We start from the raw sequence: 20,919 nt of genomic DNA, 5'->3' as shown, positions 1-20,919 counted from the left end.
TCATGTAAATGTTAAACAGCATTGGGGACAGAATAGGCTTTGAGGGACGCCTATCCTGAGCTCCCTCTTGGCTGAACAACTGTCCCCAAGCGACACCATCTAGAATCTGCCCAGGAGGTAGGACTGTAACCACTAGAGTACAGTACCCCCATTTCCCAACTCTCTCAGGGGTTCCTGAAGGATACCATGGTTAATGGTATCGAAGGCCACCAAGAGGTTCAAGTGCACCAGCAGAGTCACATTTCCCCTGTCAGTACCCAGACGGAGATCATCAACTAAGGCAACCATGGCAGTCTCAACTCCGTAGGCAGCCTTAAAACCAGTTTGAAAAGGATCTAGAAAATCCATCTCTTCCAAGACTGCTTGGAGTTGAATGGTGACTGCCCTCTCGATTATCTTGCCTAAGCATGGTAAAAGCGAGACTAGCCTGCAATTGTTTCTGTCCAGGGGCTCAAGGGAAGGCTTTTTTAGCAGTGGTTTAACCACAGCTTGTTTAAGACAAGATAGAAGACAGCCTTCCCTAAAAGATGCACTGATCATGTTTTTTAACAGCATCTTGATGGTGTCTCCCCCCTCAACCCCGGACAGCCAGCCAAGATGGGTAAAGGTTGAGTGAGCAGGTCATCTTTTTCATACCACCAAGGAGCTTGTCCACATCCTTGGTACTAACCGACTCAAATTGATCCAGAATAACAGTATAGGTGGAGGTGCTGGATGCCTCTACTATTGCCTCTGTCATAATGCTGGCGTCCAGATTTTTGTTTGCAAAGTGGTTATTGAAGGCATCACAGCAGACTTTTGTTGGTTCTAATAAGGAGTTCAGGGTGGGGGGCATTTGAGTCAAGTCCCTTACCACCCTAAACAGCTCTGCTGGACAAGAATAGAAAGACTTCTTAGCTGCATCTATTGCCACTCCATAGGATTTAGGAAAAAACCCTATGGTGTGTCTTATCAGGTATCAGTCGAGATTTCTGCCAGCGGCACTCTAGTCATTTTCCAGCCAGCTTCATTATTTTGAGGTCTTGAGTATACCACAGATTGCAGTTGGGAGCGGGTTGGAAAGGATGCTCGGGAGCGATAGTGTCTATAGCTCTGGTAAAGTCGTTGTTCCAAGTCAGGTATTGATACCATATTTGTGCCAGTTGGATACAATTGCGTCTTTCTTTCTTGGAAACTCACCTGGGATTGGCAGAATACTGCATCCAAAGAGCCAGAAATTCTCTACTCCCATGTTAAAGATTGGAGTGGGATAAGGTCTACCGTTTCGGCACTTAATTCCATCTTGGTTCCACACATACATTTCCATGATTGATATCTGGGTGGACATAGACAGACTAAGAGTTTGACTCAATAAACACAGCATGAACTATGACTGAAGAGAATATTTGAAAAATTTGGAAAATTGTCAAACACATGAGAGCTGAAAAACCCTGCCACAAAGAATTGTGGATTGACAACAATATTTACAGGTTGGGACTTATTCTGCACAAAAATTGCACATGGTTGTTTTTGCACAGAAAACAGCATTTTCTGCATTGGAAACAGCCTTTTGGTATAGCGAAAATGATATTTCTACCCCAAACTATTTCCTGCACAAAAAAAGCTATTTCCTGTGTAGAAAATGCTGTAATTCAGGAGGTATTCTGCACAAAATTCACTTGTAGGTGATTTGCATAAAAACAGCATTTTCTCTACATCATTTAATATTTCTATGCATATATTTATTATTTTCTGTCCATAAAATGTTGATTTCCTTGCAAAATAACTCCACGCACATTTTGTGCAGAACAAATCCCAAATGGTGAATAAGCTTTGAAAATTGCATGGGCTTTGAAGACTTTTTTGTAGTGGGAAGAAAATTGCTAAAGTTACTCATTGCTTCCTTTGAGAAGAAACTGAATGAAGAGTTACATCCCTGGTATGAACCCAATCTATGTCTGTAGCATGCTGAAATGGGTGGATGCATGTTATGAGTTATACAGATACAAAGGACAGAGATGAATGAGTCCTGGAACAACCACAACAAAAAATGTTGCCTGCTTAGATTATTTTCTCCTGTTTTGTAGGGAACAATTCCCCAAAGGCAGAACCATCTTCAGTCTTTGTCTGGTTGTTGCTCTTGGCAATTCAATAGGCTTTGAAAGGAATTTCCCTTCTCCCACTGAAGCTGATAGATTTGGAGGAATGCCTTCCTTTCAAAATGTCCCTCCCTGACATCCAACGCTACTCTTTTTGCTTGCCGAAGCAGAAACTATTCAACCATGTACTCGAGCGTAACCTCATTTGCACATAAAAGGAATTTCCCAGAGTGAGCTGGTGTTGCAGGCCATAGCTCAGTCATGGAGTGCATTTGGAAGGTCACAGGTTCAAGCCCAGGCATCTCAAGGCCAATGATTTCAGGTAGCAGGAGTGTGAGAAGTCTCTCCCTGAGGCATTGGCGACTCATTGCCTGTCACGAGTAAACAGCAGTGAACCAATCAGAACAAGGACCTGTTTCAGTGTGATATGTGTACTCTCACTATAAAGCCTGCCTATGCTAATGTATCTGTTTTTGAGGCTGGCTAATAAACGGCTAGCATTTGGCTATTCCTAAACAAATGACAGACACTGGGGTCAACTACAGGGAATGCAACAGAATGATGAGATAGTATTATGGGCCCAGGCTTTCCTTATCAAGTCCAGGAATGTGACCAGATCGATAAATTGACAAAAAAAGGCTCCATCTTCAACTATAAGAAGAAAGGAAGGAGGGAGGGAGGGAGGGAGGGAGGGAGGGAGGGAGGGAGACAGACATCATTATAGACATGTTTTGGATGATAATGGGGGTGTTCTCACTGGCTTATACTCCGGGTTACAAATCGAATTCAAGGTATAGCGTTCCTATTTGAATCCGAATTAACTCTAGAACTGTTCTAGAGTAACCCGCAATTGTTCTTACTACGATTCGAATCTGAATTGGATTTTTTTTAAAATCTGGGTTAGAGGCTTATAACCCGAAGTAAAAAAATAGAAGGGTCGAGCCTACTATTTTTCCTTGATTCGGGATAGGAATCGGAGTATTTAAATAGGAACGACTAGCCTCTGAATCGGGTTAACTGGAAGGGAGGAGCGGAGTGCGATGGGCTGGCCTGGGGGTGTCACCCTCTTTGGTCTCTTTCTGCATCGCCAGTGCCATTTTCTTCCATTCGCATAGACTTTCCCCCGGTGGATTGCAACCTCCTCTCTGTGTGAGGAGAGCCATTGAACACCATTTGTAACGGAGGAGAGGCTGGATGCACAGCGATCTTGGGGAAAATAGAGCCTTTCCTTCTCTCTTTCCCAAACGGAATCTGGGAAGACATAGGAAACCCTGGATGTGTGTGTGTGTGTGTGTATTCCACTTCACCCCACTGCCTTCTCCTCCTTGATCCGATTTTCCAACCCTGGGCTTTGGATGCAGAGTCTCTAGCCACTTCAACCCACGGCCTTCTCCTCCTTGATCCGATTTTCCAACCCTGGGCTTTGGATCCAGAGTCTCTACCCACTTAAACCCACTGCCTTCTCCTCCTTGATTCAATTTTCCAACCCTGGGCTTTGGATGCAGAGTCTCTAGCCACTTCAACCCACTGCCTTCTCCTTGATCCAATTTTCCAAACACATACACACACACACATACAGAGAGAGAGAGAGAGAGAGAGAGAGAGAGAGAGAGAGAAAGGAGGAGGCTGGGTCCATAAGCCAGCCTGATTCCATGCCCTCCTTTCCCAAGGCATGCCCTCCATTGGTCCAAAACCAAACACTCATTCATGCCAGGCTGCAAAGAGGAGGAGAGAGGCTGGGCTAGGGAGGTGTGTCTGTATCCCTTTAAGACATCTCTCCCAGGGACAGCAAGGCAGCTTGTGTGTGTGTGTTTGCATGCATGTATATATACGCATATGAATGTCTATGTGTGTGTGTGTGTGTGTGTGTGTTTTAAGGCAAATTATAAAGTAACAACTTTTTTAATTTATGAAAAAACCCTCATCTGTAGTTCAAAACCCACTGTAGAAATAATACAGTTTGAGATCCCTTAACCTGCCCTGGCTCAGTACTAAGGAATTATGGGAACTGTTGTGTTTGTGAGACATTTATCCTCCTCTGCCAGCGAGTGCTGGTGCCATAATAAACTATCATTCCCAGGATTCCCTAGCACTGAGTTATGGCAGTTAATATGGGGGAGACACAGAAGAGTAGACGATTTTAATTGGCTGCCGCCCCTCCAAAAAATCACTCCCCAAATCTCCAAGCCAGAAGGATGACTGCTTTGCTGGAGGAACTTCCCCTCTTTCTTCCAAGCAGCCAAGCAGAAGTGCTTTGGGGAGGCAGGCAGTTTTCTCTCTCCCTCAACCATCCTTCCCCACAAATAACAAAAGTAAGAGAGACCGGAAATTACAGGACTCAGGGTCATGATGACGTCGCTTTGATTGACAGCCGAAACAAGTGAATGTGAACGAAAAAGTAACAGAACCGGTTTAAATATACACCGATTCATCCATGAATGGGAACGAAACCAGGACAATTACAGCAAATCAAAATAAAATGTTAAGTAAATGGGAATGATGAAGATAAAGCGATTTGAAAAGCGGGATAAAACTTGCTGTATTTTGAGTCGCTTTATAATGAACCGCTGTATTTAAAATCGTTGTAAATCACAAGTGAGAACACCCCCAAAGTTATAAATGAGAGTATCTACATGATTCTTTTTATTGTCATGATGTCATCCCATGGAAACATGGGATCTGTATGTTGGTAAAGACTTTGAATTCTCTGCTACAGGAGTCTACCCCACTGTAGCACTAGCGTTCTCTAGAAGACAGTTCTAAATACCTTTTCATATTGCAAATCCAGTACTCTACAGGATGAATGCTTGCCAGCTAAAGTGTTATCAAACAATTATAACTGGATAGTGTATATTCACCCAGTTATTACTCATCATGATGACTATCTAATAGGCCATATGTGTCTGAATACCAGCTGCTGGAGAACATTAGTAGGGTTATGCTATTCCTTTCATGATGTATTTGTGGGCTTCTTACAGGCAACTGTTGGCCACCATGTAATGGAGGATGCTGAGTTAAATAGGACTTTGACCTGCTTCAGCTTGGCATACCTTGTGTTCTTATATGAAACCACTGTTCCTTCAAAAGCAGTGAAAACTCTTTGGGCAGTCATTTTAAGGGAAGTAATACCTTTAAAATCATAGTGTTTGGAGATACCTCAAGGGTCCCATTGACATGCAGAAACACACAGCTAAAGGAATACACAACTCAAAAGATGGCCACCCAAGCCCTGTTTAAAGATCTCCAAGTCAGTCTATTTCTTATGTTCATGAAATGGGGGGGGGGGGGGGCAGAGGTGCTATGCCACTTCACATGATCACATCCAGGAACTGAAGCTGTCATTGTTCATGGCACCATTGTACTAGTGTCAGATGGGAATGGCCTCCCCAAATGCCAACTCATTTGCATTTTTGACAGTCTGGGAGTGCATGTTCTTCTATAACTCTCAGGGCTTATGGGTTTACTGTCAGTAGCTATAGGAGGACGATTGATTTATTTTCTTGTTCTTTTTTTTTTAAAACAAAATGCTGACAACAATCAGTAGCTGCCAGCTGAAGGCTGCTACCTACTGAAAACTCCCCTCCCCCTCCCCCCACAGTGTCCTTCTGGATCATTCTGGGTAGGAAAATGGCAACTTGAAAAAAACTAGAAGCCTTTGCTTGTCTCAGATCACAACTCCAGCTAGAGAACAGGAGATGTCTGAGCAGACTGGAGAGGCAAATATTGCCCCCATTTTCAAAAGGGTGGAGGCTAGAGGATCCAAATACCACCCAGTCAGACTGACACCAATACTAGGAAAGATTCTAGTGCAGATCATTAGACAGACAGTCTGTAAGGACTTAGAAAGGAATGTTGTAATCATTAAACGCCAGCATGAGTTTCTAAAAAAAAAGTCACAGCAGACTAATCTTATCTCTCTCTCTCTTTAATGGAGTTACAAGCTTGATAGATGAAGGGAATGCTGTGGAAGTAGTATATCTTGATTTCAGACTAGGTCCTCCTTTCTTGCGAAAAAGGTAGTAAAATGTGGATGAAAGAATGCAACTGTTAAGTGAATTTGTAATTGATTGACTGGGCAAACCCAAAATATGATCACCATTGGATCCTCTTATCCTGGAGAGAAGGGACCAATGGGGTGCCATAGGGTTCTGTCTTGGGCCCAGTGCTATTCAGCATCAATGACTTGGATGATGGAATCAAAGACATGCTTATCAAATTTGCAAATGAGACTAAATTAGGAGGGGTAGTCAACAACAGTATTCCAGGTGATGCAGTATTCCAGGTGAGGCCTGACCAAATACTGTGTCCAGTTCTGGACACAATTCAAGAAGGAGGGTGACAAGCTAGAACATGTCCAGAGGAGGGTGACCAAAATGCTGAAAGGTCTAGAAACCATTCCATATGAGGAAAGTCTTAGGAAGTTGGTTTTGCCAGAATAACAGAAGGTTAAGAGATGACAAGATAGTCATATTTAAGTATTTGAAGGTATGTCATATTGTAGATGGAGCTAGCTTGCTTTTTGCTCCTCCAGAGACTAGGACACAGAGCAATGGATTCAAACTACAGGAAAAGAGATTCCACCTAAACTTTAGGAGGAACTTCCTGATAGGAAGAGCTGTCTGACAATGGAATATGCTGCCTCAGAATGTGGTGGAGTTTTGTCCTTTGGAGGTTTTTAAACAGAGGCTGGATGCCCATCTGTTGGGAGTTTTTTGACTATGTATTCCTGCATGTGAGCGGGTTGGACTGAATGGCTGTTGTGGTCTCTTCCAACTATATAATTCTATAAATACAGGGCTGTACAACCAGTTTGACAGAATTTTCCCCACTGAAATCCATGTTGACTTTTCTGTTTGTACCCTTACTTTTGCTTAAAAGACAGCTGTTAGGATCACCAGCAGCACTTTACAATTTGTAAACTTCACAGACATAATTGAGAATTATACAAACTTGGAAGACACATATACCAAAAGAGAGTGAACCAAAAAAGCAATGATCAAACAATAGTCCCAGATAAAATGAATAATATAAAATTAGAATTCACATTCTAGTACAAAAAGTAAAAAAGTATGTTTTCTAGAACTTTCAGGTAGCTGCTCTGGGACAAAATAATTCAAAGGAAAATTGGAATGAAGAGTAGCTGAATTGGGATATTAGCACAAATTCAAATCCATTAGCAGAGATAATGGTTTCTAAGCAAACTACATATATTAACACACTGGTTCACAGTACAGTTACATGTATAAGAAAGGAATCCACTTCAGAAAAGTTCAGTAAAAATGACTTCTGGGTAAGGAGAATGGATTGCTCTGACACCTCAAGACCAATAGCCTAGCTATTTAAATTAATTAAAAAAAATAGACTGCCCTGCATCAAATTACAGAACCCCTTTGAAGGCTTCTGGTCAGCAATAAAGTTTGGACCTTTCTGCATTATACCCTTATCCCAACCTCATAACTGTGATTAAATGCCTGTGATTTGAATACCGTATTTGACCAATGTATCTGAATGATAAAAATCCACAAAGATCCATGCTAAAATGAATCAGTTAGTTTTGAACGTGCTGCAGATTTCCTTTAGCCCTCTGAAACTAACACAGCTCTGTTCTTGGGGAAAAAAATCATGGTCTAAAATTGAAAAAGGTGTGCTTTATTATGTCCACTTTGTTATACTCCCTTTCCTATATAATCAAGGAAGTATATTCATGGATGCGTTTCTTTTATAGCTTCAGGGCAGAAGCTATTACTCACAAGATGCTGAGCCTCCTTACCAAAGCACTTGATAAGAAACGCTTTGGTAACTACTCTTCTATGGACCTAGTTCCTGACTTAGCACACTTCTCATTCCTAACAGCACCCTCCCTTAGAGATCTAGGCAAATGGAGGTCATTATTTTGGGAGAAATCAACTGGTACTCTTCATCCATGTTGAAAATTGCATGGATTGCATATTTCTCTTGGTCCCACCACCATCACAGGCTCTTTTGGCAAAGATGTGGCAGAGAGCCTTTTCAGTGGCTGCTCCCACCTTCTGTGATTCTCTTCCATGAGAGGCTATGCTCATGCTGTCACCTTCCCTGTTAGTGAACAAACAAAGAGCCTTTTCATTTATTTATTTTGATAAATAATTTCATTTCCATGCTGTCTTTCTCCCACAAAGGGACCCAAGGCAGCTTTTTTGTTCAAGCAGGCTTCTAATGTGAAAATTGCATGCAGGCACCGTCTTATAGTTGCATGTGTGCATTATTTTTAACTTTTGTAAGCTTTTTATTGATTTTATACTATTTATAACCTATTGTTCTAACATGATGGTTTTAAACTGTGTTTTAAAATCTTATTGTTACGTTTCAGCTGCTGCTTGGGTTCCATGCTGGAAAAAGGTGGCATATAAGTGAAATAACTAAACAAATAAAGGAATGAATACATGCACAACAAAAATGGTTGTCTTCATTAGAATGCTAGCATTTCAGTCTCAAATATCTAATGAGACATTTGGTTTCGCTGGATTGAACAAAGTGTATTTCTTTAGAAGGACAATCTATTCTGTAGAGGACTTAGCAAGTGGCACCATACCATCTTGAACACACCCAATGTTGTCTGTTTTTGGAAGATTAGTAGGGCTGGGCCTGGTGAATACTTGGATGGGAGACAACAGAATGCCAGGAATTTCCATGTTCGGCTAAGGATAAAAAATCCTGCCTCAAGTGCTGAAGCAACATTGCCACTCAGTATTACAACACTGGACTAGCTGAACTCAGTATAAGGCTGCTTCCTATGTTCCTAAGATACTATCCTTTGAGCATGATAGAATTCGGCCTCCCTGGCCCCTAGAACCAGAACTCTGCAGAAACCTTCTGTATACCAGTAATAAACTGCTTCACATTATAATATTTCGGAAGTGTTCAGGTTCCTCCATCTTCCGAAAGAAAAAGCAAAAATATGTGCAGAGATACATGCATCAGTGTGTTAAGACTGGTTGTGTGCCCATCAAGGTTGCATATTGTGTTATCAAGTGTGTACAGTTAATGGCAAACCCAAACTAGCTGCCATATAACATGTAAATCCACCATTGTTTCCAGTTGTTGTGTACTTCCGAGCCATTTTTAACTTATAGTGACCCTAAGGCAAACCTATCATGGGGTTGTCTTGAGAGGGCTTGCCATTGCCATCTTCTGAAGCTGAGAGAATGTGATTTGCCCAAGGTCACCCAGTGGGTTTTTGTGCTTGAGCGGGGACTCAAACCCTGATCTCCAGAGTTGTAGTCCAATACTCTAACCACTACGCTCTCATTGTTTCCAGTGTAGAGGTGCATTTCTGAACAGACAGAGAGATTGGTAGGTAGACAATCCTGCCTCATGAGGTAGCACCGAACTCTATGGCATTTGGATTCTTCCTACCACTTTAGCTCTTTGACTTATAAAATCCTACCGAGTTTGGCTTGAGGATCTAGCTGTCAGCTATTCAGAGTCAAAATCTTAACTGCCATTGTTACTTAAATGGATTGCCAGCTGCTGCAGCCTTAAGCTGCATCTGCTGAACACAGTAATTATCCATTTTCTGTCTAAACGAGAATGGGCGGCAACCATTTCTCCCATTCCGGAAGTATCCGGAATGATATTTGCTGTTACCTATAGCAACCAAGACATATTGTGCATATATGTCTATATGTGTGTGTATAGTTTGTCCCTTGTAGGCAGTATAAAACCTAATAGCAATGCAATGAAAATTGACATAGGTGTCATTGATAAGCATACTGTACAGTTTCAAATTCTGTGTTAGATTTTAGTGGTTGACACTTTCTTAGTGATTGATGTTAGGAACTGAAATGGCATGTAAAAATTTCTAGTTCAATTCCTGGGAGGAAATGAGCAGCAGCAAGTACTGACTGGCAGGGAGTTAATGACACACCAACCCAAACATTGTGGGATGGTTACCAGGTAAATAGACATGGATGTTGGATGAGATTTAGATTTATTAACAGTTCAAAACAGAGTCCTTGGCTCAGGATCTGGTAGAGATTAGTTCCTTATAAAACTCATAACTCCATCCTTATCCATTTTTGTGTCCAAAAGGGAAACAAAACAGACCTAGTCTACATACTGAACCATTGAAGGTCATATATATGGAGAGCAAGAAAAGGAGATTTCATAGAGCTGAAAGAGACCACAAGGGCCATCCTGTTCATATGGTCTTTTCCAGCTCAATGAATTGGATCTGTTTGGTTGTGTGTTTGTTTTTTTAGCAGAATTTTTAGCAACACACAGTAGCTTTGCCTTTGCCAAGGAACATGAATGAAAAAAAAAGACACATATCTTCTTGGGACTGAATGGTATAATAACAAACAGCGCTCAAAGTTAGGCCAGACAGTTAGTGAACATGGAGCCTTGTCCTTAATGGTATACTTGCTGAAGTGAATGATAAAGGAGAATGAAAGCTGGCCAAAATAGGCAACTCAATGTACAAAGCTGCTGTCTTATACCTGAGAAAGACTATACTTGAGAAAGTTGCTCTACTACTCCAAGTAGTGCAAGTGAATTCTTATTAGACTGTCTGTTCCCACAGTGTTTTGCCTGAGGGGTTTGCAGAACTATATACAAATAAGCAAATGGTTTCTGAATGTGTATTCTTATGTAGGCAATAGGCAAATGGCACATCCACTTATAAAATGTGATTCCCATTTTGGGTGACTAAAATGAAGATGTGTCACTTCTCATCCATCTGTTTTTGTTTGTTTGTTTTGTGGGGGGAATTGTTTCAGGATAGGCAGCTTCCTAATGTAGAGCTACTGTGGGTAGTGGTTTGAGAGTTGAAATAGGAATCTGGGAGACCGTGATTTAAATTCCCACTCCTCTACAAAGTGATCTTGGGCAAGTAAGACTCTTTCATCATTAGAGAAAAGCATTAGCAAATCTATGCTGAAAATGCCCTATGAAAATCTGTTGAATTATGTTGGGCAAGCCACAATGTCTCAGCCTTAGAGGAAGGCCATGGAAAACTTCTGAATAAAGCTTCCCAAGAAAACTCTATAATAGTGTTGCCATAAAATGATGCAGTTTGAAGGCATATAACAACAATAAGCTCTCCCCCCACCCCCCACCCCCAAAAAAAGATTATAATGGTGAGAGTCAGATGCATGTGCCTTTGGGCTGTACAATTCCCATCCCTGATCTAGACATCAACTTTGTTTTGTGTGCCTTGAAAGTCATTGTCTGACTTGTGATGAACCTAAGCAAACCTATCACAGAGTTTTCTTGGCAAAATTGGTTCAGAGGGGGTTTGCCTTTGCCTTCCTCTGAGGCTGAGAAAGTGTGATTTGCCCAATATCATCTAGTAGGTTTCCATGGAGCTGCAGAGATTTGAACACTAGTCTCCAGATTTGTAGTCCAGTGCTCAGACAATCTGTCTATGCTGGTATTTAGCAAAATGTATGTATATTGGTGTCTTGTTTCATCCTCTGTTTTGGAAATTCTGTAGTGGCTATCCTCCCTGCAGTCTGAATTCTCAAATGGTACAATTTGGATGTTATCAGCTCTTTCTTCCGTCTCATTTTATATTGCTTGAACAAGGGCTGTGAAGTATGTACCACCTTCAGTTTGACAGAAAAATGATGTCACAGCAACAAGAGCCAATCTTATCAGGGCCTCCTTCGTATTCTGATTCTGGCTGTATGAGCTGTATAGCATGTTTGCTTTATGACTAGAACTATAGTAGGGCAGCACAAAGTGTGGTATGAAAGCTCTGACCGGATATTTGCTGTTATGGTTTATCATGAACAAATATTGATACTTACTTAGTACTGGGAGAATTGCATGTGCTACAAAAATAACCAGCGTGGTTATATGTACTAGCAGGGAGCAAATGGATCAAGTTCTGTTCAGCAAGGTTGGGCACAAAGGAATGGGGTTGATCCCTCTGGCCTGAATCCAATGGTTAAACCTGACTACAAGAGAACCACTGAAGTAGTTAGTGAACCCATAAGCATCCATGTACCATTAAGCCAGGGGTACGTAATTGTTGGAAGTTAGGGGGGCCACATTAGCCCCTCTGGAGATCTTGAAGAAAGATAGCCCCAGCAAAAAATCCCCTCTCCAGTCAAATGCCTTCCCAGGCATTTTTGCCATGATTTTGGACTCAGTTGGATCACTTTAGTGCCAGGAGAGGCCTCTTTTTAAAATAACACCCCCAGCTGAACCTGCATTCATTACAGAAATACTTATATACTTATAAGATTGCATTGTATTGCTAACTTACACTGGTGTAATCTGGGGTCAAGCAGCATTTCTCAGATGTTGCACAAGGAGGCAGTCAGTAGTTCCTTACACTACTCTTGCCCCTGCCTTCGCAATAACAGCTGGAAGGAGCCTAGATGCCACGATCCAATGATCATTACTTGGCTGCAGGAGTGCACCCAGATATGATCTGAGTGCCATCATGCAGCTGCGAGAAAAGAAACAGATTTCATTCTCCTGGCCCTCCAGTGCCAAGTAGGCTCTTTGACATAGATAGCATTTTAAAATGTTTTCTGGAACACAGCTGTTTACTTTTTGTCAGGTCATCCTCAGTTCTGAACGATGGAAGTGGCAAAAAGAGTTTTGTTTGGCACTGAAGTGCCATGTCCAGGCTAATAGAAATCTTACTCAGATTTGATGCCTGAGTTATCACTAGGCAATGCCCAAACACTCACAAGACTGTCTTGGCAACTGTGAGGCCTAGAAATATGTCTTTTAAAAAGTGAGAATATTTGGCTTACTAAATTCTGTTTATATCACCTGCCATTTCACACTATGCATGTCACATTATTCCAAGCAAACCAGCTACAAAGCAAATCCTGGTGTCTTGTTACATGTGCATATGCTCCAACTGCCCTGATTTGATGAGGACAGTCTTGATTAATCCATTTTCAACTGCTTTTGAAATGTCTTATTTAGTCTCTCCTCATCCCACTTTCCTCTTTTATCCTCATCGTACTTCATGTGCTTCAAACTGAGTTCAATGGGCAAAAGAAGTCTGCACTCAATAATTCAGCAGAGAGGAGAAAGAAACATGCCCTTCCAAGTAGCCTGAGGCAAAAGCAAACTGCTGGTGTCTCTATTAGCTTGTGGGTCCTTCCTCGTTAATGACCGTTTTCCATTTTGTCCATACACTAATGTTGCTTGGGCACAATGTCCTGGGTTTAATCTGTGAAATGTTAGAGGGTATGCATATGGGTTAAGGCCCACTGTAGATATAACACAGATGAAGTGCTTTCAGAAAGAAGTACACATCTCATTCAAACAGCCGATCCTTTCTCACCAGTGTATGCACCATTCACATATTGTTTCCATTATAGCACAGTCCACAAACAGGGTAAACATCTAATCTAATCTGATCTATTCTATTCTATTCTAATCTAATCGACTGCTGAAGCACTTCCTGTTGGGAAATAAAAGTATCTTCTGGGCTTTTGACCAAGGGAAATCATCCCAAATTGTCAACAAGGAGACACTTGGGGATCCAAACCTTTTAACCAGCTTCTAGTCCTCACTGAGCCATGAAATGCAGGTTTCAAATTTACCTTAGCAGAAGCTTGGTCATACCTCACAAAGTGAATTTCAACCCAGATAAATGTAAATGTACATTAAGGCAATTTAAAAATAGGAAATGTGAAAATACAGGATAGATGACACCTGCTTGATAAGAGTGCATGTGAAAAGGAGCTGTTATTATTATTTTTTTAAAGAAAGCACATGAGTCAATTGTGTGATGTGGCGGCCCAAAAGCCAATAAAAATGTAGACTGTTTTAACAGCAGTATGGTATCTAGATCAGTGGTTCCCAAACTTTGGTCTTCCAGATGTTTTGGACTTCAGCTCCCAGAATTCCTGACATTTGGCCAAACAGACTAGAATGTCTGGGAGTTAAAGTCCAAAACAGCTGGAAGACCAAAGTTTAGGAGCTATTGATCTAAATCAAGGGAAGTAATAATACTATTCTATTCTACTTTGGTTAGAGCTCACATAGAATACTGTGTCTAGTTTTGAGCACCACAGTTCAAAAAAGATATTGTCAACTTTTGAACAAGTTCTGAGGAGGGCAACCATCATGTCCAAAGTTCTGAAAATCAAGTCTTATGCAGAATGACGTAGGGAGGTGGGTATGTTTAGCTTGGAGAAGAGATGACTGAGAGGTGATATGATAGCTATATTTAAAGATGGAGAGAGTTTGTTTTCAGCTGCTCCAGAGACTTGAATGCAAACCAGTTGATTAGAAGTACAAGTAATGAGATTTCACCTAAACATTAGAAAGAACTTCTTGATTGTTACACCTATTCAACAGTGGAATAGTGTGCCTTGGAGGTTGATGGACTGTCCTTCTTTAGATGTATATAAACAAGAAGTTGGATGGCCATCTCTCAGGAGTTCTTCAGTTGTGTATTCCTGCATGGCAAGAGGTTGGACTGGATGCTCCTTGCAGTCCCTTCCAACTCTAGGTTAAAGGTGAAGGTAAAAGTAAAGGTAAAGGTTTTTCCTTGACAAAGGGTCAGGGAGAGTCATGTCAAGTATCTTGAACTCCTTGGAGGAAATGCCAGGTATAAAAGTAATGAATGAAGAATAAATATGCAGGCTGTATCAGGTTCCCATTCTTGTCAGTCATCCACAACAGCTGGGATAGTTTGTTTTCCCACGGAGAGCAAATAAATATCTGCAACAGTTGGAAGGGAAAAGCATCCGACAAAATCTGATTTCTCGACAAGCGCACTTAGGAAAAGAACAGTGGCTTGAACTGGAGCCATCGGCACGGACTGGAAGCATGCCATCGGTGGCTGGTTGGACTCCCTGAGCTGCATGGTCACCATCTGGCATGTCTCCAGCGTTTAGGAAGCTTTGTGAAATGTCACCCTGGGAGCGGTTTTCTTTGAAGAGCTGGCCATTGTGACTTTACAAGAAATGACACACCACTTCCTCTTGCCTGTGAATGACCCAGTTTTCTGAATGGATCTTGTTCCTTGTTTCTTCTTCCTTTTTCTGAATGACACTTAGCACTTTTACTATCTTCTGAGTCATGTGATTTTAAAAAAGTAATTCTGATAATAAATGCCAAATCATAGTGAAGAACAGGATAAACTTATGAGTGGCCCAAAGGAAGAAAAAACTGAGGAAAATAGAAAAATGTGGGTACTAAATTCATACACTTACTGCTAAGGCAGATCAAGACTGATTGTGTGGGAGGACTGCAATGTTTCTGGACTGTTAATCTCTAAGAAAGGCAGTATGTGGGGTGGCAGTGACCTAAATACCCTCAAGGCACCAGATCCTGTCTGATACTGGAAACTAAGCAGGATCAGCCCTGGTTAATACTTGGATGTGAAATCACCAATGAATACCAGGTGCAGTAGGCTATATTTCAGAGGAAGGAACTGGCAAAACCACCTCTCAGTATTCCATGCCTAAAAACCCAATGAAATACATGGGGTTGCCATAGGTCGACAGGTGACATGAAGGCACGTGTATGTGTGTCCATGTTCATATACACGCACGTGTGGGATGGCTCATAATCTTATAGGATGAAACATAATTATGTTTCCCTTCCACAGTCATCCCTAAAAATTTCTGTGGCCCAGGTAGGGCGTTTCTCACAGTTAGTAAAAAAAAAAAAAGAAGAAGAAGAAGAGAGAGATCCAGAGTGTGGGTATAGGTTGGGGGGCAAACTGAGGACATTCCCCACAAATAAGAATCCCCCATAAAATTTTCTTTCATTCCCCAAAGCATGGAAGAAGTGAGACACTGAAATGCTTCTATTTACTGGGTTCTCATTCCCTTGATCATTTTGCCCAGCTCCCTTTCTTTGGATGACTCAGTTTTATTTCTAAATGCTCAGCTGAATTAACTGCAACTCTAGACATTTGGTGACTGGAGAAAAATTGTATGGGGGGGCAGAATTCTTATTTGGAGGAGCAATATGAGAGCACATTAGCCTCCTCCCATAGCTATGCCTCTGGAGATATGAAGAGTAAAGCAGGTATAAGGAAAATATCTGAGAGAAAATGACTTGCCCAAGGTCAAGGTTTGTAGGGCTGAGCAGGGCTTTGAACCCTGGTCTGCCAGTGCCCTAGACCAACCCTCAAACCACTACAAGACGCTGGTGTAGTGAATTGATGTTCCTTTTTAAAATAGAAATTACTGTACAGTTTAAAAGTGTTTTACAGAGCTCTCCAAGGTACTAGAACCTATGCTCAAAGTAGATTCAGCACCTTGGATAGATTCCATAAAATGATTTGTTAAAACTAGAGTCCTGTTGTTGTTGTTAACTGCCCTTGAAGCCATCTTCGATTCATGGTGACCCAGTGAATGAGACATCTTCAAGCTCCTCTGTCCTCAACCTCTCTGGCCCAGGCTTGTGTCTTCCCTGATGAAGTCTAACCATCTGGCACATTGTCTTCCTCTTTTTCTATTGCCTTTCACCAGCTCCTGTTAAATCCAGTATCAATTTCCCACCCCTGAAGTGACAAAGCCACTGGCTACCTCACCCACTGCAGGACTGATTCTGCTTCTGGCTTAAGCCTCTTGTGAATTTGCTCTAATTATCTAAGGATGGTCCTAAACCTGGAACTGTTTTGCTTCAATTTGCCAGGCATGTGGCATGATTCAGCTGCCCTGTGTGGCTGTTCTCCCTGATGAGCAACAATGAGGCTATCATTTTCAAGACAGATCATAAAAGTCTGTTCCCAACAGTGCTGAAGAAGAAAACAAACCTCTTTAGAAAGTCTCCACACCTACAATAAAAATGTGGTTGGGAAGACAACACAGCCATGCCACTGCCTCCAACAGCATGCCCACAGCTCTTAGTTGCATGGAGCACCCATACACTTATTGATTTATAAACATAGGCACTCTGTTGCAGACACTGATGGGGTTGAGCTAGAGCATGTCATTGGGAATGGTTTTAGTGACATGCTCGTGTTTCTCCCACAATGTATTTAATTAATGCAAGGAGTATTGAAGAGGGCTTCTGCTATGTCCTTTAGAATGTATATATTGTCCTGGCCAGATGTTAGTTTTGTCCCTCACTATGTGAAATTTTATTATGAAATCTAAGTCTTCCCTTTTTTGAGAACCAAATGGTCAGCATTTTGCAGCAAATGATGGGGATGTACTCAACAGAGAGGCATGCAAAGGTCACTGAGCCACCTTTTCCTCTTTTTCACAGCCATTCTGAATTTTGACTACATCTGAGGTCTCCAAGGATCGGTGTCATAAAAGGCTTGGAGAACTCCTGCTAAGCATAGGTTGCAAAACAGGAAAAGGAAGCCTAAAATAAGAGACTGGAAGAGCCAGCAATGCTTTAATAAAAGCCAAGTCAGCTGCTTTTAACATCTGAGTGGTACAGAAGTAAGAATCAGCTGGAACTAGACTCAGCAGTGTGAAGCAAGTGATGTCTCTGTAGAATGAGGATAGACATTTGAAGATCACACATAACGAGAACACAAAGTCAAAGGAAATAGGTTGTGGAGCCAAGGATTCCTTTAGTTTGCACAGCATGTGGCCTGTGGCTTACATTTGACCCACAATTTTGCAGCCTCTGCCACCTTGTCCAGATATCACTTAACAGGATACACTGCCTGACACACTGCCAATTTTTTAGCAGTACAGCAGCAGCAAATCAGTTGCCATTTTCTTTTTACACAAGGTACATGGGAAGTATGCATTCTGTGTCAAGCAAAATGTCCAGAAATTTCCTGGAAGTGTAATTCTGTTTCAATTCTGTAATTCTGCAGGCTCCCCATTTTCTTTGTTTATAAAAGAAACTGCAGCTGATTTAATGACACAGCAGCAACTGAGATGGTGAGGCAGCAGAATGTAGCCAGGGTCCAACACAGCCATGCAGCCCTGGAAAATTGCCCATCCTTGTTCTAGAAAATCACAACCAGATCAAGAAGATGACTGCTTGAAACCTCTCTTCAACCCTCTCTTAGATCAGACTAAGGGTCCATCTAGTCCATGGATGAAAACCAAGACATTGCTGTCTACACCTCTGAATAATTGCTAAAATGTATACCCTCTCGATCCCCTTATTTAGTCTATTACAATGTGGCCCCCACATTTTCCACCAAGAGCTTGAGGAAGTTCACAAATAGAGTGGGAATTCTCTTTCTGGACTGGAATACTGTGTCCAGTTCTGGGCACCACTATTCAAGAATGATGTGGACACGCTGGAATGTATTCAGAGATGGGTGGCCAAAATGGTGAATGGTCTGGAAACCATGGCCTCTAAGGAGTGTCTTAGGGAGCTGGGCATGTTTAGCATGGGGAAGAGAAGGTTAAGAAGTGTCATGATAGCCATGTCTAAATATTTGAGAGGATGTCATATTGAAGATGGAGCAAGCTTGGTTTTTTGTAGCTCCACAAAACAGGACCTGGAGCAATGGATTTATACTATAAGGAAAGACATTCTACCTCAACATCAGGAGGAACTGCCTGACAGTACGTGCTGTTCATCAGTGGAAGATGCTGCCTCAGAGAGTGGTGGAGTCTCCTTCTTTGGAGATTTTTAAGTAGAGGCTGGATGGCCATCTGTCGGGAGTGCTTTGTTTGTGTCTTCCTGCATAGCAGGGGGTTGAATTAGATGGCCTTTGTTATCTCTTCCATCCCTATGATTCTGTGCTTCTAAGGCAATAGCTCTCCTTCCTACATGGCAACCCTCTGTTGCCTTACATGCAAAAAATTGGGGACGATAACAGTGTAGTGGTATGAATGTTGGACTATGCTTTTGGATACCAGGGTTTGAATCCCTGCCCAGCCCTGGAAATCCACTAGGTGACCTTGGGCAAATCAACTGTCTGAAGGCTTATCTGCACTGTGGAAATAAAGCAGTTTGATACCACTTTAACTGCCATAGCTCAATGCTATGAGTTCATTGCATAGCTCAATGTTATGGGATCCTGACAAAGCTCTCTGACAAAGAAGGCTAAATATCTCACAAAGCTACAACCCCCAGAATTCCATAGCATTGACCCATGGCAGTTAAAGTAATGTCAAACTACATTAATTCTGCAGTGCAGATGCAACCTCAGCCTCAAAAGGCAAATTCCCTCTGAACAAAATCTTGCTGAGAAAAAGACCTGTGATAGGTTTGCCTTAGAGTTGCCATAAGTCGGAAATGACTTGAACAAACACCACCACTCCCACCACCGCCACAACAACTCTACCCAAGGCTCCTAGTCATGATGTATACCAACTCCAACATCAGAGTGTCCTCCCACTGCTTCCACTGAGTAGTAACCGCTTGTGGTGGTGGGGGAATAGCCAGGAGGAACATGGGTAAACACCCATGTTCTTCCTGGCTATTATATATATTAGACTGATGTAAGGTAAGACAGGCTGTGTGGGAGAGAGAAACACAGACAGTGAGAGAGAAAATAAGTTTCAGGGACTTTCATGTAGAAGATGCAGTGCACATTTTTTCCAGAGGAAGTGATCCAAACCCATAGATTCAAGTCACAATTAAGGAGATTCCAACTAAATGTTTAGGAAGAACATCCTGATGGTAAGTGAAACTGTTGGATGTTGGAATAGACTTCAGAAGGTGCTAGACTTTCCTTCTTTTGAAATTTTTAAACAGAGGTTGCATGCTTACCTCTTAGGATTTTAAAGATGTTTCCAATATTGGCAAGGAACTGAACTACATTACTCTTGGTGTTCCTTCCAACTCTACAGTACTAGGATCCTGTAACTCAGTAAGGGATTCTAACCCAGATCTCCCAGGTTCTAGTCCAACACCCTAATTACTTGTCATGCTAATTTCCTACTACTACTTATGGGGGGAATTGGGAAGGCAGAAAACATCTCATTGGATCGTGCCCTAATATCTTTCAATTCTATTTGCCCACCCCTAAGCTTTTTTTTTTTTTTTTTTTTTACTAAATAAAACCCATTTACTACAAAACAAATGAGAATTTTGAAAACTCAGAGGAGGTGCAATCTATAAATGTGTAGGCGTACTTAATTCATATTGATTTCACAAAGCAGAGAGTTGAATCTGCACATCATGCAGAATGAGGTGAAAGACAGAGAAGGTCAAATTCTAGATTATACTAATTCAGGTTTCAAGTATAGTGCTTCCATTTTTTTAAAAAAATGGACTACATGATTTTGATTTTTTAAAAAGAAATACATCTCTTCTCAACATCCAGAAGGCCATCAGGCAAGGGAGAATATTTAATGCTGAGTCTGGAAAAGTTTATTTTTTGGGCTATAGTTCCAGTAGAGCCAGTGGCCACACTGGCCATGGGTTTTGGAGAGCTGTAGTCCTAAAAGCAACTTTTCTAGGCTCTGGATTAAACGTGTATGATCAGAATCCTTTTGGTGTTTTAGGCATGTGTTAATTCCCCTATGGAACCAGTTGAACATTTTTGAGTGCATCGAGCCAGAAATAATGTCATTTGACAATGCTTCAAGTGCCTATGGGATCCTGGGATCTGTAGTTTTACAAGGTCTTTAGCCTTCTCTAACCAAGAGTGCTGGTGCCTCACTAAACCCCAGCAATCTGTAGGATGCAGCAGTGGCAAGTAAAGTGTTGTCAAACTACGTTATTTTTACAGTGTAGATACCCCTTTTGTCTGATGAGGAACATCTGCATTCTGCTTAAGGTTGCAGAAGCGGAGTTGTTCGTGTAAATGTACATGTGCACACAGACGGACCTTTGATTGTGCAGTCAGTTGCACATTTGGGTGTCTATGCAGTTGTGCATGTTTGCTCTTCAACACAAGGACTGCACAGCACAATCAATACATGACTCCACATGTGCAGGTTTTTGCTAAACAACCCTGAGTGGGATCAGGACCACAGGATGAGAGCCTCTTCACAGG

The sequence above is a fragment of the Sceloporus occidentalis genome, unplaced genomic scaffold, assembly GCF_023333645.1.
Source record: "Sceloporus occidentalis isolate IW3139 unplaced genomic scaffold, rSceOcc1.0.p SCAF_3, whole genome shotgun sequence".
NCBI lineage: Eukaryota > Metazoa > Chordata > Lepidosauria > Squamata > Phrynosomatidae > Sceloporus > Sceloporus occidentalis.
This window is presented reverse-complemented; position numbering follows the sequence as displayed.